This window comes from Gossypium arboreum, chromosome 2 (assembly GCF_025698485.1).
Source record: "Gossypium arboreum isolate Shixiya-1 chromosome 2, ASM2569848v2, whole genome shotgun sequence".
NCBI classification, from domain to species: Eukaryota; Viridiplantae; Streptophyta; class Magnoliopsida; order Malvales; family Malvaceae; genus Gossypium; species Gossypium arboreum.
The window spans coordinates 32,411,042-32,430,547 of record NC_069071.1 but is presented as its reverse complement, the minus strand read 5'-3'; the positions used below and the strand labels follow the sequence as shown (position 1 = coordinate 32,430,547).

General features: G+C 37.4%; 1 long non-coding RNA gene across 1 annotated transcript in view; it reads left to right on the top strand.

The window, feature by feature from the left end:
* LOC128283598 (uncharacterized) overlaps window positions 1-5,121 on the top strand; it is a 42,415-nt gene extending 37,294 nt beyond the window's left edge. The window contains exon 2 of the long non-coding RNA XR_008273981.1: window positions 4,838-5,121. This is a non-coding gene — a long non-coding RNA (uncharacterized LOC128283598). The remainder of the gene's footprint in view (window positions 1-4,837) is intronic.
* Window positions 5,122-19,506: the final 14,385 nt, after the last annotated feature.

The following is a 19,506-nucleotide window of genomic DNA, read 5'->3' as shown; positions in this document are numbered from 1 at the left end:
CGACAACCCTTATAGACTGTATCCTGCTCACACTGTCCTTTAAACATTTTCTTTGTGACTCCAAGTTGTCTATGCCTAGGACTTTATAGACTCCAACATGTATTATTTATTGAATTCCTTTAAGAGGTCTCTAAATCAGTTTATGTCTGCCAAGCCATATACTAGGAGATTATGGTACAGAAAAAAAAAGAAAAAAGGAAGCCAACAGATCAGAATCATCGTGTTCACACAACAGATAAAAATTTTCAATCTTCAGCCAAAAAGAAGAATATATAATTAGCTATTCTAAGACTCAAGCTAAAGAAACTTACTTTATCCTTAGGAATTTTACAGGAATTTGAGGGAGGGGTGCCTCTCCTACCCTAAAAGCATTGACATTTAAGTTTATTAGCAAGACAAAATAATCTTAAAATACAAAAAGCTTGAGAATTTTTTTAATACCAAAAGGTTTTTAATAAAGGTTGTAAAGTAATCCTTTATGTTGAAAGATCAAAAACAGATAATCCAAAAATGGACAAGAATGAAGGGTCATGCCTGGGCTTGGAAACGCCAATTTTTTTACCGGTTTTAGTGAGAATGTCAAGATACTCTACTTCTTCAAGGCTCTGCCATTGTTTCTTTTGATGAATCAGTAAGGAACACACCGTTTAACCATAAAACAAAAATGAAAAGGAAAAAGACAAAGTTCAAGTTAAGATGATGAAGGAAGATGATGTGAAGTAAGAAGAAGCAAAAATGTTTACCTGATAATGGAGGAATGTCGGAGTCGGGTATGAGAAATGGCTACCGATTGAGAGTGTTTTTGAGGTGAAATTTTTGTAAGGGTAGAATAGGGTTCTTTAAGCAATGAATGGCTAAACGGTGAAGAGGGAAAGGAATAGAAATCCCCAAAAATCTCTGCTTAAACCCGGAATGGAATACACCCGTAATAGGGTATTCCATTAAACCAAACGCCAGTTGAAGTGGGCCTGAAGAATAGGCTGGTAATAGACATGTAATGGCTTAGCCATTACCTTCAACCAAACATGCTGTTAGAAAATTTTCTTGTTTTAGAGAGTCACACGCCCGTGTGGGTAGGCCGTATGTTACACACGGTTTAGACAGATGCCCATGTGTCTAACCGTGTAGACAATTTCTAGGTTATTTTCCAAGCCATTTGCCACCCTTAAGCACTCACAGACTTAGATCCACTTCATGACATGCAATACGACACCTTTAATCACTTAAGCAAACACATTTATGGTTGAATTATGACTTGACAATGTCAACATATCACTTATCCAAATTATTATACTTTCATATGGCATCCCATACCAATTTCATAATTGACTATTATCGTTACTAACCTATTTTCAAGTTATACATTTGCACCACATTTATCGTCAAACACATTAATCATATTTCATACACCCAACATACATGCCATCCATCACACTCATTAACCATAAACAACTATAACCATATTAAAGCATAAACACATTTGCATGCATGCATCAATAATTAGGGTTACAGCCCAAAATAATCAATATAAGCCACCTCTTATGACCATATACAAAATAGTCATAATAACATCATGAGACAGCACATTGGCTAATCAATATGACATATAACAAAAAGGCCAAGTCCCTATACATGCCATATCCAAAATGATAAAGCTAACTATACCCAAATGTTCAATTGATAGTGTAATCGAGTCTCCGACGTTCTCCTATCCCTGAGCTAGCTTGGCAAAACTATATGAGATGGAAAAGAAAGGGGTAAGCATAAAGCTTAGTAAGTTCACATGCAAATAAAAGGCAACTTAAACAAGCTCAAATCATGCATTTAACATAACGAACATAATCTTACATTTTATCAATTCTCATAAACTTATTCCTCATATGTATATAAATGCATGTTCTTACCATGAGCTCATCATATTTCATGTCATTCACATGAGTTCGATGTACATACCTGTGCCCACTTGTACATTATAACTTACTTTCGTGTCTTGATGCAATCGTTACGATTACTCATAGCATTTCTTTGAACTACCCGTTGAACACTCGAAATAATATCGGATACATCGGAAGTTTGCACCTAAGTTCCTTATATGTAGCCAATGCTACTTCATATCTCAAATCACATGTTGCTCGTTTACGAGCTACTCACGAGTCTGCTCATGTAGGCTTCAGGTATCCGCAACACATGCCTAACTACCTTGCCATCAATAAAATATGCGAGACCAGTACCCGGATGCCCAAACATGTGTCATATTTATCACGAACTCAGACCACAACTCAATGAGTTCGGATGTCACATATCTCATGAACTCAAACCACAACTCAATGTGTTTAGATTACATAATTCCTAGTGACATGTCACTTGCATCCTAACTATTCCTAAAGTTCAAACGGGATTCTTCGATACCACTTTTCTATTGATCTTGCTCGTAATGTCGATTTCGATATTCATGGCACCAGTCACATACTCATGAAATAATCAAAGTATATTTCATGATAAAATTTAGGCAATAAACACATAATACAATAACATATCAATTATGTAAGTATTTATCATACATGCAATATTAGAGCATTCAAAGTATGGTACATGTTGCATTATTTGCAAATGAACTTACCCCGGTACAAAAATGATAGAAATGAGCCTAATACTCATAAACCTTGTATTTCCCTTGATCAAGACCCGAATCACGTTTTTCTTGATCTATAATACCAAATTCAACTTGTTAAATACATAAATTGCTTATATCGACCCATAACACATACTTTGGTAAAATTACCTATTTACCCCTAACTTTTCACTGATTTACACTTTAGTCTCTAGGCCCGTAAAATGAAATGCATGCAATTTCTTGGTTACCCAAGCCTAGCCGAATCATATTCTATCTCATATCAGCCCATATTTTACTTTATTTCACATTTTTACTAGTCATTTTTACACATTTTACAAACAAGCCCTTTTTAGGTGATTTCACTAAAAATCACTTAGTAAAAGATGTTTATCACACATCCTGTAATATCCTGATTTTGGGCCTAGTCGGAATAGTGGTTTCGTGACCACAAAATCCGAGATAGAAATAATTATTTTATGATTATTTTAAGGTCTATGATATGATTGCATGATTGTGTGAAAATTTCGTGAAGAAATTTTATGCATAAAGTGCCTAATTTGAAATTTGGGACTAAATTGAATAAATTGCAAAACTTGTGTTCTAGAAGTATTTTGCATAAAATTGAATTAGATTATTAATTAGAGGTCCTTAAAGAGTAATTTTACCAATTTCTAAGTCTATGGACAAAAATTGGACATGGATGGAATTTTTGGAAAGTTTAGTAGTAAGGGCATTTTGGTCATTTAGGGGTAAAATGAATTAAAATACAAGATTAAAAGCCAATTTTGCTCATCTTCAACCCCATGGCCGAATATAGCAAGGAGAAACCATGGCTAGGGTTTTTCAAGCTTCCAAGCTCGATTGTAAGTTCGTTCTAGCCTCGTTTTAATGATTTTTACGTTTTTGGAGTCCCTTAGCTCGATTTAGCTTATGCTAGCAATAATTTAACCTAGGGTTTATATTTGGAAAAATACCCATAGGTGAAATTTGTGTATTTTGGTGTTTTATGATAGAATATGAAGTTTTAAATTATGTTAGACAACTTGTGCTACTCGGTTTTAAGTGAAAACGAGCAAAAGGGCTTAATCGGTAAAAATACCTAATAGTCATAAGTACATGTTAAAGTGAGAATTTGATGTTGCCATAGAAGGGAAAAATGATCAGCATGTCATAAAACATAAGAAAATAGGCTGAATTTTAATTTACGAGCTTTGGGGCAAAAGTGTAAATATGCAAAAGTTTAGGGGCAAAATTGTAATTTTTCCAAAATGTGATTTTGGGTCAATTTGAATAATGTGAGTCCTAATTAGACTATATTTTAAATGATAGAGCAAGGAAAACTGAAATTGGGCTAAAATGGGGAAAATACCAAGTGGTGGGCGAAATGGTAAAAATAGCCATTTTAGCATCGAGGTAAGTTCATATGTAAATGTTGGTAACATAGTTATTATTTTAAATGTTTTAATGTTTTTTTAAATGATATGATAATTATTATGAAATATTATACTTGTGATAATTGTTTGATAATATGTCAAATTATGTGATATACTTGGAAAATGTGAAATACTACCGAGTATCGGATCGGCATTCCGTAGAAGATGGTTGAGACACATGATTAGGAAAAGGTCCGTTGAACCTCGGGAATGGATTAGGATACAAGTGACATGTCACTAGGATGGTTGAGCATCCGAACTCGTTGAGTTGAGTCCGAGTTCACTTATGGATGCGACGTCCGAACTCGTTGAGTTGAGTCCGAGTTCGTGAGATGTAACTAGGCATCCGAACTCGTTGAGTTGAGTCCGAGTTCACTTATGGATGCGAACGCCCGAGCTCGTTGAGTTGAGTCCGAGTTCACTTATGGGCGGGTTACATGGTAGCTTGGCTACATATGTGGCACTTATGTGCAAGTTATCCATGTATCCAATTATATTCGATGTGTTCAATGGGTAAAGTTCTACTCAAATGGAGGAATACTCAAGATGAAAGGGACGTATTGGTAAGTGTTGTGAAATGGATACTTTGAACAGGTATGTACTTAACCCTCGGGTTGAAAACTCGATATAACAACAATATGGTAAGATGATAAATGAAAAGGTGATATGAATGTCTTGGTGATGATTATGCAAATGATGTTTTATGTTTGCTTATATGGTTATGTTACTTGCTATTTGCATGTGAGCTTACTAAGCATTTATGCTTACTCCTCCTTTTCATTCCTTGTAGTGTTGACAAGCCAGCTCGGAAATCGGAAACGGTCGGAGGCACGCTCACACTATCCGTATACCATCTTGGCATAATGGCTTGTATATTTTGAGTATGGCATGTATAGCATTATAATCATTTTATATGTATGGTCTTATGATATGGTTATTGAGTGGTATGGAAATAGAAATGCTTGGTAATGATTAGCCATTGGAATGGCTAATCATGATCATATTTGGTATTATGTATGTCAAATTGCTAGCTAATCCATGGAAACCATGAAATAGGTAAAATTTACCATAAAATAGATTCAGACAGCAGCAGCGACGTGGGTTTGAAAAATCACTAAAAATAGTAGAAATGGAATTAAATAATGAATAAGTTATGGAATCGAAGCTTGATGAGTCTATTTTCATATGGAATAAGCAAAACAGGTATATGAGCTATATTTTATGAGATGCTTAAATTTTTGTGAAACAGGGCCAGAGTGATTTCTGGATCCCCTGTTCTGACTTTGGAAATTCACCATAAATTTTACAAAGATAATTAGAAGTCACACTTTATATGTACAGATTCCTTATTGAGTCTAGTTTTATTAGAGACAAACGGCATAGTCATTGAAGGTCTGTATAGGGAGATATTTGATTTGTAATACACAGAGGTCAGAGTAGTTGAACCCTGAAACAGGGGAGACTTTAACTAATAAACCGTACTAATTGGCCCAACCAAAAATTCTAGAAAAAAATTAGTAGATATATATATGAGTCTAGTTTCAGGAAAAATTTACGGAATTGGATTTCGAGTTTCGTAACTCGAGATATGATTTTTAAAGCGACTGTGATGCAGTTAGCCAGCTTGTCTGGAAATTTTAAAATGAATTGTATGAGCTGTTTAATTAATGAATTAAGTCCGTTAACACCTCGTGTTCGACTCCGGAAACGGTCTCGGGTACGGGGTGTTACACATCCAACATTCATATTCCTCCATTAAATATCAAAATACAACTATGTTACACGTGGGTCAAATTCCATACATGAACCCTAGCTCAAAATAATGGTAGAAATAGCTAGATCGGTTTATGACAACTTCAAAAATGTAAAGAACATGAAAAACGGGGCTAGTGAGAACTTACAATATAGCTTGAAAAGGTGAATAAACCCTAGCTATGGTGACCCTTGGAATTTCGGCACAGGCAAGAAGAAGATTGAAAAATTTTACTTTCTTTTTCCCTTTTTATTTTTTTATTTACCAAAAGACAAAAATACCCTTAAGGCCTTTCTTTCAAATTTTTCCTATTCAAGCCCATTTTTGTCAAAAATTTTAGAACTTGGTCAAATTGCCATTTAATGACCTCTAATTAATAATCCAATGCAATTTCATGCTTAAAGCTTCTAGAACACAAGTTTTACAACTTATTCAATTTGGTCTCTAAAGTCAAATTAAACATCTTAAGCATAGAATTTCTTCATGAAAATTTCACACAAGCATGCAATCATGTCATGGACCATCAAATAATCATAAAATAATTATTTCTATTTCAGATTTGTGGTCTCAAAACCACTGTTCTGACTAGACCCTAATTCGGGATGTTACAACTCTCCCCCATTCTAAGGATTTTCGTCCTTGAAAATCTTACCAATGAAAAGGTTTGGGCACTGTTTTCTCATGGCCTCCTCGGGCTCCCAAGTAGCCTCTTCAACCCCGTGTCTTTGCCATAACACTTCCACCAGGGCAATGCTTTTATTTCTCAACTGTTTGACCTCTCGAGCCAAAATCTTAACCAGTTCTTCACCATAAGTCATATCCGGTCAAATCTCAACCTCTGCCAGTAAAATTACATGTGAAGGATCTGATCTATAATGGCCTAACATAGACACATAAAATACATCATGAATCTTTTCCAACCCTGATGGTAAAGCCAACCGATAAGCAACTGGCCCTATTCTCTCGGTGATCTCATACAGTCCTATAAAACGAGGACTCAACTTGCCTTTCTTGCCAAATCTCAAAACCATTTTCCATGGTGACACTTTCAAAAATACATTATCACTGACTTGATACTCAAATTCCTTCCGTTTCAAGTCCGTGTAACATTTCTGTCTATCTGAAGCGGCTTTCAAACAATCACAAATCACCTTCACTTTCTATTTGGTTTCCTTGACTAGATCAACTCCGTGAATCTAATTTTCTCTCAGCTCGGTCCAATACAAAGGTGTTCAGCACTTACGTCCGTACAGTGCCTCATAAGATGCCATTTTCAAACTCGACTGATAACAGTTATTATAGGCAAACTCCACTAGTGCTAGGTACTTTTCCCAACTACCTTGGAATTCCAATACACAACATCGGAGCATGTCTTCCAAGATCAGAATTACTCGCTCAGACTGACCATCAATCTGCAAATGAAAAGCAGTGCTAAAATTCAACTTTGTACCCAAAGCTTCTTGTAACTTTTTCCAAAATCGTGATTTGAACCTCAGATCTGTAACACCCATAACCCGTATCCGTCACCAGAATGGGTTACAAGGTATTACCAAATAAATACCAATTAATCTGACTTTTCTTACATCTCAAACCACCAAAAATATCATAACATTAAATACTTATCAAAATCAAATAATCATATTACATAAATATCAAATTGAAACCAAACTCATATATGTATATATATAAAACAATCTTGACATATTTAAAATTTTTCAAAGTTTGTTTCTCTATATCAATCACTTTAATGCCATTTTATAAATAATAATACTCCATTACAACACATCACTACATACATCAAATATATGCCAATATCCATTTAGTTAATCGTACATCAAACAAATCAATTATCAACATCTGTATGAACTCACATTAAAACCAAATGAAATTATATCTACAATTTTAACATTCTATAACATGGTGAATGTATTAATATTCCATATATATATATATAGTATATAACCTACCTAAAGTTAAAGTCCAAACTAACATTTGAGTACAAGCTAAAACAAACAACTAAAACAATCATGAAATACATTCATTACTTACCATTTAATAACCGAATTTATTAAACTAATAAACTACCATCCATCACTTTAATTATATTACATTTCATAATTCCATCATTAACATTTATTATACTCAATACATATCATACTTATTATACTTCATAACCAAAACATATTACTTTAAACACATATACATTCAAATCTTCCATCACCAAAATACCAAAACATAATTTGTTAAACATTATATCTAAGAAAATATCCAAACAAGTCTAAACATAATATGCAAATTTCGCATACACCTTATTTTAATATAAAACACATTCCAAATTAATCATTTAATACTTTATGACCGAATCATATAACAAGCTTCATAAACATCATACAATTTGGATACATTCTCGATATAAACTCATGCCAAGATCATACATATATAACATAACCATTTCATCCATACCATCTCCGAATATGAGCACATAACACAACTTATAATCAGCCATGGCACACGGCATGATAATCAAAATAAACTTAAACTACAGTTTAACCAACACCTAAGTCAAACATAGAAATTAAGCCATTTTCGCATGGGTTCCATTATACACAGACCAAAATACAATATTCCAAAACATAACCTAGCCTATACATGCCATAGGTTAGAAAGTTTGTTTATTTAAATACCAAAGACAGTCGATAGTGTGATTGACTTGGGTGACGATCCCCAAGCTTGTAACTCAAATCCAAAATCTATAAAACAGAAACGCACAAGTACATAGAGTAAGCTTTTATAGCTTAGTAAGTCATAAGCAAGTATCAACTCAAAATATATCAATGTCATATTAAATTTTAACTTAATCAATCCATAACCACACTTGATTAACATAACTATCACTTTAACCAAATATTTATAAGGATAACATTTTTGCAAATTTTCATTCAACTTTCAAAACCAATATCATTATATAATCAATTATACTTCCATACATTTATACAAGCTTACAAAACAAAATATAACTTCATATACCGTCACCACTCATTTGGCCGAATAAGCAAGATCAAGAATAATATCACATATGTACATATCTATAAGGCCGAATATACAAGTTCCAATATAACATCACATAAGTACATACCTATGTGGTCGAATATGGAAGGTCATTTAACTCAATTTTACTTACTCAATTCCCACATCAGCTTGAAATCTTATATTTATAGGCTTGAAAATAAATCACCAGTATAAAACCTGCTAGGCATAAGCCTGAATCACACACCGGCACAAGGCCTGCTAGACTCAAGGTCTGATTTTTATTCACCAACAATAAGCCTGCTAGGCATAAAGCCCAATTACATTCACCAGCACAAGGCTTGCTAGGATCAAGGCCCGAATATCACTATTTTAAAGCTATTTCGTACACAATTCATATAACAAAAACTTCAGATATTTCATATCGATCATACTGTAACACCCCTAACTCGTGACCGACGCCGGTGTCGGACACGAGGGGTTAACGAGACAAATCCTCTTAAAGTACCGACCAATTTGGCATTTCTGGACAGGCTGGAAAACTGCGTCACCGTCGCCTTAAAAATCATATCTCGAGTTCCAAAACTCGGAAACTGGTTTCGTAAATTTTCCTGAATTTAGACTCATATACCCATCCATGGATTTATTTTTAGAATTTTGGTTGGGCCAATTGGTACAGTTTATTAGTTAAAGTCACCCATGTTACAGGGATCGACTGCTCTGACCTCCGCGCGTTACAACTTGAATATCTTTCTGTACAGGGCTTTAATACTGGTGTCGTTTGTTTCTAATGAAACTAGACTCAAAATGGAATCTTTACATATAAGGCATGACTCCTAATTCTTTCTGGATAATTTATGGTAAATTTTCAAAGTCGCGACAGGGGACCCAGAAATCGTTCTGGCCCTGTCTCACGAGAACTTTAATATCTCCCAGATACTGCTCATATGGTCGTTTCGTTTCGTCCATATAAAATAGATTCATCAAGGATCAGTTCCATAATTTACTCACTATTTAATTCTACTTCTACTATTTTTAGTGATTTTTCAATCTCATCTCACTGCTGCTGTCCGCAACAGTTACTGCGATGAACTATGCCAATTTCATGAATTTTTCCTTGGCCTTAATCATCCATCATACATGACACAAATTATGGCCACCTTAACAAAATTTGAGTTTCTAAGACTCGTGGCTATAGGTTCTAGCATCCCACTCGACGACCACATAGGCCATTTTCACATGGCTTAAAGTTTACAACCCACAATTCGACAAAATATAATAGCCTATACATGCCGAATGTTCTTCAACAACAAAAAACAATACCACAAGATTTCAGCCGGTGTGATGACTTCAACGACGGTTCCGAGCACATAACAATACGAGTCCAAGAGACCTAAAATGGGTGACAAGAAAACACCGAGTGAGTTTACAACTCAGTAAGTCATAAGCATTCGTCAATCCATCGATAAAGTTACTACTACATGTACAACAAATGAGGCTAGGTACTCGTCCATATCGAATCTATACCATAATACCTCGGACCTTTCGGTCCAATCTCGCACCAATTCATACATCCACATTTCATATTCTACACAACAAGATAATCAAGCATTTTTACACATTAACTCATTTTCCAGCACAACCATACAATTTCAATCATCACATAGATTTAAGGCTTACCAAATTCAACCCCAAGCATGAACGTATTACCTATTCGTCATGAGCTCAAGGTACTTACCCGATCCGCTGTCCATACTCACTCGATGGAGACACACCCTCCATATAATTGTTCGATTGGAGATATTTATATATATATATAGAGTACGCACACACGATGCTTAATACTCGATTTCGCACACTTAGTGCCATGCGATTTAAGCCGCACACACACGTGCCATGCCCTTGAGCTCGCACACTTAGTGCCATATATTTCCAGCATGCACACTTAGTGCCATATATTTCCAGCACGCACACTTAGTGCCAATCTCGTCACCGTACACACGTATTGCCCGCACACTTAGTGCCGAAAGCAAACTTTCTACACATTTCACTATTTCTTTTACATTCAACAATTGTCATCACTCCATACACATACATTTTCATTTATATATATATATCATCCCATTAAACGCAATTGCATAAATTTTACAATCATTTAAGCAATATCAAATACGTGCTTAATGACTTACCTCGTGTTGGGTAAAATAGTTCCAAGTCGGCTACTCGATGACCTTCGTCTTTCCCTTGCTTGATTCTCCTTCTTTAACTCCTTGAGCTTAATCAATAAATCACTAGTTTAACCATCTTGCTAAACATTCATAATTCAACTACACATGCATATGTATGCTTGTATATTCGGCAACCATTCTTACTAATCGCCCATTTGGTCGATTATACACCTAACCGAATATGCACCAAAAACTTGATTCAACATTACCTACATACTCACTTTAATGGCGAATATATATATATGTACAATGTCAACTAACATCTTTTAATCACCTAATTTCATCTCATGAACATTTAATCAAATTTTCCCAATCTAGCATATATTTTCACATCCATTTGTAACATCATGTACAAACACATATACACATATATCAAAACACAAATTTTTACCTATCATGCAACAAGCATAAATCGCACTTATGAGCATGCCATGGCGAATACATCCCACACCATCCCCTTTCAATTTTTGGTCATGGTTAAACAAAGAAAACTCCATGTCTTACTCAAGAATGCTAAAAGAAATTTCAAGAGTAGTCAATCCATCATTACATGTATCATCAACAAGCTTCACATTTAGCATGCAATGGCTTTAACACAATATCAACCTTGGCCAAATACCATTTCCATGGCATAACAAGGATTTGAACCATGGGCTAACATGAACATCAAGTTAGCAACTAAAACATGCATGAATCTCATGACACAACCTCAAACATACCTTAATCTTGACACAAGTATGACCAAATCTCCTTCTAGTTCTCTTCTAAACCAAGCATGAAGCAAAAATCCTTCCTTTTTCCCTTAGTATTTTCAGCCAAGATTTTGAGAATGGATGAACAATTTTTTCCTTTCTTTTCCTCTATTCACGGCAACAAAGGGGGGCATCCATGCTCATTTTTTTCATTTCTTTATTTTTTCTACATAATCCACTAACTAAACATGTTGGAAACATGTTCCCTTGCCCATATTCTTGTCATGGCCGCCACTCACCTTAGGAAGTGGGTTATTTGACATGCAAGGACAACTATTTTCCCACATGTATTAATAGGCCACCTTACAATTGCCTAGCACATTTCTAAATTTTCTCACATAAGTCCTATTTGATAAAAATTCACTTACTATTAACAACATCCAAACACGAAATTTTCACACATGCATATATACATATAATGAGCATCAATTATGATGGTTAATTATTATTATGACTCGGTTTGGTGGTCCCGAAACCACTTTCCGACTAGGGTCGATTTAGGGATGTCACAACTCTCCCCACTTAGAAATTTTCGTCCCAAAATCTTACCGTAAATAGGCTCGGTATCGCTCTTTCATAGAGTCCTCAAGTTCCCAAGTGGCTTCTTCCATTCCGTGTTTATGCCACAACACCTTCACTAACGGGATTTTCCTATTGCGCAACTCTTTTACTTCACGCCTCATAATGCGAACCGGTTCCTCTTCATAGCTCAAATTAGGTGAATCTCAATCTCGGATGGAGCAATTACGTGCGATGGATCGACCTATATCGTCAAGCATCAAGACATGAAAACGTTGTGAATCCTTTCGAGCTCGGGGCAAAATTAATCGATATGCGATCGGCCCAACTCGTTCGGATACTTCATATGGCCCGATAAACCTCGGACTCAATTTGCCCTTACGACCAAATCTAAGCACCTTCTTCCAAGGTGAAACTTTGAGAAAGACCTTGTCTCCAACCCGATATTCAATATCTTTTCTTTTCAAATCCGCATACGACTTTTGGCGATCCGGCGACTTTCAAACTTTCACGAATTACTCGAACTTTTGCTCGGCATCCTTAACCAAATCAACCTCAAGAATTTACCTTCACTAAGTTCACCGAGAATAATGGGGTGCGGCATTTACGACCATATAAAGCCTCGTAAGGCGCCATCTTAATACTTGATTGAAAGCTATTGTTGTAGGCGAATTCAATCAAAGGTAAATACTGCTCCCATGAACCACTAAACTCAAGGATGCAACATCTCAACATATCCTCGAGTATTTGAATTATCCGTTCGGATTGACCATCAATTTGGGGATGAAAAGCGGTGCTAAAATGCGACTTGGTACCCAAAGCATCTTGCAATTTCTTCCAAAATCGCGACGTAAATCTTGGGTCTCTATCCGACACGATAGAAATAGGCACCCGTGTAATCTCACAACTGAGAAACGTACAATTCCGCTAATTTGTCCATTGAAAAATCATGCGTCGGGGATAAAGTGAGCCGACTTAGTTAGTCTATCGACAACGACCCAAATCGCATCCTTCTTACTCACGACAATGGCGGTCCGGATACAAAGTCCATTGTGACTCGATCCCATTTCCATTCGGGTATCATGATCGGTGAAGTAATCCCGATGGCACTTGATGTTCCGCTTTCACTTGTTGACATATCGGACACCTTGAAACAAATTCGAAATGTCTCGTTTCATCACCGCCACCAAAATTGGCGTTTGGTCATTGTACATTTTAGTACTACCCGGTGGATTGACATTCGACTACAATGGGCTTCATTTAGAATTATCGAAATAAGTTCAATTCTTTGGAACACAGACGACTTCGAACCTCAAACAATCGTCATCATCAATTTGAAACTCGATTCCTTGTTCGTAACACACTCGGCCCGTTTTGCAAGCAACTCCTCATCGACTTTCGAGCTTCCGAATTTGATGAGCCAACAATGGTTTGGCCTTTAATTCGCTACTAACACATTGTCGGGTAGAATAGACAAGTGTACAATCATCGTCAGAAAAGCAAACAAAGATTTCGACTTAAGGCATCCGCAACCACATTGGCCTTTCCGGGTGATAATCAATAACGAGTTCATAATCTTTTAACAACTCGAGCCATCGTCTTTGTCGCAGATTTAAGTCTCTTTGAGTCATCAAATATTTGAGACTTTTGTGATCCGAATACACTTGGCACTTCTCACTAAATAAGTAATGTCGCCATATCTTTAAAGCGAATACGATGGCGACCAATTCGAGGTCATGGGTTGGATAATTTTTCTCATGTGGCTTTAATTGTCTCGACGATAGGCCACAACTCGACCTTCTTGCATCAATACGCAACCTAACCCAAGTAAGGAGGCATCACTATAGATGACAAACTCTTTGCCGATTCGGTCAGACTAGAACCGGAGCTTTCGTCAAATGGGTTTTCAATTGGTCGAAACTTTTCGACACTTTTCCGTCCATTCAAATTTGACATCTTTCAAGCGGTTTGTCATGGGTGTGGCTATCATCGAGAATCCTTTCACAAACCGTCGGTAGTAACCAAGCCCCAAAAGCTCCTAACTTCGGTAACATTCCTTGGAGGTTTCCAATCGACTATGGTCGAAATTTTGTTCCGGTCCACCGACACCGATCACGGACACCACGTGCCCCAAAAGCTAACCTCTTTCAACCAAAATTCACATTTATTGAACTTTATGTATAATCGCTTATCTCGTAAGATTTGCAACACTAGCCTCGGTGTTCAAAGATGTTCGTTTCATCTTTCGAATAGACCAAAATGTCATCGATAAATACAACTACGAACCGATCCAAGTATGGCTCGAAAATTCTATTCATTAAATCCATAAACACCGTAGGGCATTAGTGAGCCCAAACGGCATCACCAAGAATTCGTAGTGACCGTACCTCGCTCTAAAAGCGGTTTTGGGTATGTCCGATTCTCGACCTCAACCGATAGTACCCGACCTCAAATCTATCTTTGAAAACACCGAGGCTCCCTTTAATTGATCAAACAAATCGTCAATTCGTGGCAATGGATATTTATTCTTTATCGTCACTTTATTGAGTTGACAATAGTCGATGCACAACCTCATGGTTCCGTCCTTCTTCTTCACAAACAATACAAAGCGCCCATGGAGAAAAACTCGGTCGAGCGAAACCTCTATCCGTCAATTCTTGCAATTGAACCTTCAATTCCTTTAATTCCGTTAATGCCATACGATACGGGGCTATTGAAATCGGCGTAGTACGGTACAACTTCGATCTTGAATTCCACTTCTCGAACCGGTGGCAATCCGGTAACTCCTCGGGAAAAACATCCGAATACTCACAAACCACCGTACCGATTCGAGTTTCCTTTCCGTCTCTTTACTCCCAAACACATACGCAAGGTATGTTTCACACCCTTTTCACATATCTTCGACGGTCATAGAAGATATTATTGTCGCACTCCTTTTAAATCAAGAGACTCGACTCGGACTACCTCATTATTTGCACTCCTCAAATTAATGGTTTTCCTTTTGCGATCCACCATCGTGCATCATGTACTGATCGACCAATCCATACCAAGAATAACATCAATTCATGAAATGGTAGAAGCATCGATCGGTAGGAAAACAGATTCTCGAATTATTAGGGGCATCTCTTGCACACTTTATCAACAAGCACGTATTGACCCAAAGGGTTTGACACTCGAATTACGAACTCGGTAGACTCAACAGTAGAGTCTTCTTGGATGCTAAGGTTTCACATACATATGAGTGAGTAGAGCGGGGTCAATCAATGCAATCACAATAGTATCAAAGAGAGTAAAAGTACCAAGATAACGTCGGGGAGGATGCCTCCTCTCGTGCGCGGATGGCATATGCTCTAGCAGAGCACGGGTCTCGGATCGGACGGTAGATTAGAGGCTCCTCTCGATTACCACCCCTACCTCCGAGAGATTCTCGGGGCCTACCTCCACCGTCGTTCCACTAGGTCTTGCACCTTGCGTCTTATTCCTCTCATCTAGCTCCGTGCAATCTCTAATGAAGTGGTCCTTGAACCGCATCCATAACAGCCCTATTAATGACTTACCCCAACATTCACCTAGGTGTCGTCTTCCACATTGGGGGCATTCAGGTCTCTCTTGACGATTATTGCCCACACTAGCTATCAAGTAGCTCGGAGTCCGCCAATGGTCTGGCTCTAATGGAAATTCCTGCATCGTCCTCGACTTCTTGGTGTCCTCCCCGAACCTCTTTACTGTTAGAGAATGGAGCTTTACTCGTCGATCTTTACGGTAATCTCTTGCTTCAAATTCAGCCTTCTTCTTCTCCTCCCAAGTTCTTCCGCCTTGCGTGCTCGTTCGACTAGTGTCACGAACTCCTTTATCTCCAAAATTCCCACTAGTAACTTTAACTCTTCATTCAATCCTTCTTCAAATCTTTTGCACATCGCAACCTCATCACCACACACTCCCGAGCATACCGACTAAGTCTTACGAACTCATGTTCAGATTCGAGATCTGATCATCCGGCCTTGCTTGAGTTCCAAGAATTCCTTACGCTTCGATCGATGAACCGTTGACTAATGTATTTCTTTCGAAATTGGATTGGAAGAAATCCCAAGTAACTCGTTCATTTGGGACTATGGAAATTAAAGTCCTCCACCAATAGTAAGTCGAGTCTCGCAACAAGGATATAGCACACTTAAGACATTCGTCGGTGTGCATGACGATTCATCTAACACTCTAATGGTGTTATCGAGCGAACTTCGGCCTTTTCGGCATCATCAAGAACTATGGCCTTGAACTCCTCGCCCCACGCTTCCTAATCAAGTCCACGGTGGTTTACTCAACCTCACAGGATCGAATCGGAGGCATTGCGGGCTCTTGGGGTGGAGTATTTAAATTCGGGAATGGTTGGACAGTAGGGTTGGTTCGGGCATATTATGCGACCCACTCATTCATCATAGTGAAGAAGGCTTGTTTCGCCCTTCATTTTGATTATTCGCGGATGATCGAGGCTCAACAGGCGGTGTCCCTTGCGCAGAGCAGCCGCTACACTTTCAACGTCATCCGCCAAGGGTCTCTCTACCCGGGTTCCATCGCTAATCAAAACAAAAATTTCAACCGTCAAGTCATCACATTATTAAGCACTATCAATTTGGCATGTATAGCTAGACTCACACGCGCTATGGTAGTCCTAGAACCGACTAAACCATAGCTCGATACCAATAAAATTGTAACACCCTAACTCGTGACCGACGCCGTGTCGGACACGAGGGTTAACGAGACAAATCCTCTTAAAGTACCGACCAATTTGGCATTTCGGACAGGCTGGAAAACTGCGTCACCGTCGCCTTAAAATCATATCTCGAGTTCAAAAACTCGAAACTGGTTTCGTAAATTTTCCTGAATTTAGACTCATATACCCATCCATGGATTTATTTTAGAATTTTGGTTGGGCCAATTGGTACAGTTTATTAGTTAAAGTCACCCATGTTACAGGGATCGACTGCTCTGACCTCCGCGCGTTACAACTTGAATATCTTTCTGTACAGGGCTTTAATACTGGTGTCGTTTGTTTCTAATGAAACTAGACTCAAAATGGAATCTGTACATATAAGGCATGACTCCTAATTCTTTCTGGATAATTTATGGTAAATTTTCAAAGTCGCGACAGGGGACCCAGAAATCGTTCTGGCCCTGTCTCACGAGAACTTTAATATCTCCCAAGATACTGCTCATATGGTCGTTTCGTTTCGTCCATATAAAATAGATTCATCAAGGATCAGTTCCATAATTTACTCACTATTTAATTCTACTTCTACTATTTTTAGTGATTTTTCAATCTCATCTCACTGCTGCTGTCCGCAATGATTCTGCGAGAGACTATGCCAATTTCATGAATTTTTCCTTGGCCTTAATCATCCATCATACATGACACAAATTATGGCCACCTTAACAAAATTTGAGTTTCTAAGACTCGTGGCTATAGGTTCTAGCATCCCACTCGACGACCACATAGGCCATTTTCACATGGCTTAAAGTTTACAACCCACAATTCGACAAAATATAATAGCCTATACATGCCGAATGTTCTTCAACAACAAAAAAACAATACCACAAGATTTCAACCGGTGTGATGACTTCAACGACGGTTCCGAGCACGCAACAATACGAGTCCAAGAGACCTAAAATGGGTGACAAGAAAACACCGAGTGAGTTTACAACTCAGTAAGTCATAAGCATTCGTCAATCCATCGATAAAGTTACTACTACATGTACAACAAATGAGGCTAGGTACTCGTCCATATCGAATCTATACCATAATACCTCGGACCTTTCGGTCCAATCTCGCACCAATTCATACATCCACATTTCATATTCTACACAACAAGATAATCAAGCATTTTTACACATTAACTCATTTTCCAGACAACCATACAATTTCAATCATCACATAGATTTAAGGCTTACCAAATTCAACCCCAAGCATGAACGTATTACCTATTCGTCATGAGCTCAAGGTACTTACCCGATCCATTGTCCATACTCACTCGATGGAGACACACCCTCCATATAATTGTTCGATTGGAGATATTTATATATATATATAGAGTACGCACACACAGTGCTTAATACTCGATTTCGCACACTTAGTGCCATGCGATTTAAGCCCTTTACACACGCTGCCATGCCCTTCGAGCTCGCACACTTAGTGCCATATATTTCCAGCATGCACACTTAGTGCCATATATTTCCAAACGCACACTTAGTGCCAATCTCGTCACCGTACACACGTATTGCCCAAGACACTTAGTGCCGAAAGCAAACTTTCTACACATTTCACTATTTCTTTTACATTCAACAATTGTCATCACTCCATACACATACATTTTCATTTATATATATATATCATCCCATTAAACGCAATTGCATAAATTTTACAATCATTTAAGCAATATCAAATACGTGCTTAATGACTTACCTCGTGTTGGGTAAAATAGTTCCAAGTCGGCTACTCGATGACCTTCGTCTTTCCTTGCTTGATTCTCCTTCTTTAACTCCTTGAGCTTAATCAATAAATCACTAGTTTAACCATCTTGCTAAACATTCATAATTCAACTACACATGCATATGTATGCTTGTATATTCGGCAACCATTCTTACTAATCGCCCATTTGGTCGATTATACACCTAACCGAATATGCACCAAAACTTGATTCAACATTACCTACATACTCACTTTAATGGCCGAATATATATATATGTACAATGTCAACTAACATCTTTTAATCACCTAATTTCATCTCATGAACATTTAATCAAATTTTCCCAATCTAGCATATATTTTCACATCCATTTGTAACATCATGTACAAACACATATACACATATATCAAAACACAAATTTTACCTATCATGCAACAAGCATAAATCGCACTTATGAGCATGCCATGGCGAATACATCCCACACCATCCCCTTTCAATTTTTGGTCATGGTTAAACAAAGAAAACTCCATGTCTTACTCAAGAATGCTAAAAGAAATTTCAAGAGTAGTCAATCCATCATTACATGTATCATCAACAAGCTTCACATTTAGCATGCAATGGCTTTAACACAATATCAACCTTGGCCAAATACCATTTCCATGGCATAACAAGGATTTGAACCATGGGCTAACATGAACATCAAGTTAGCAACTAAAACATGC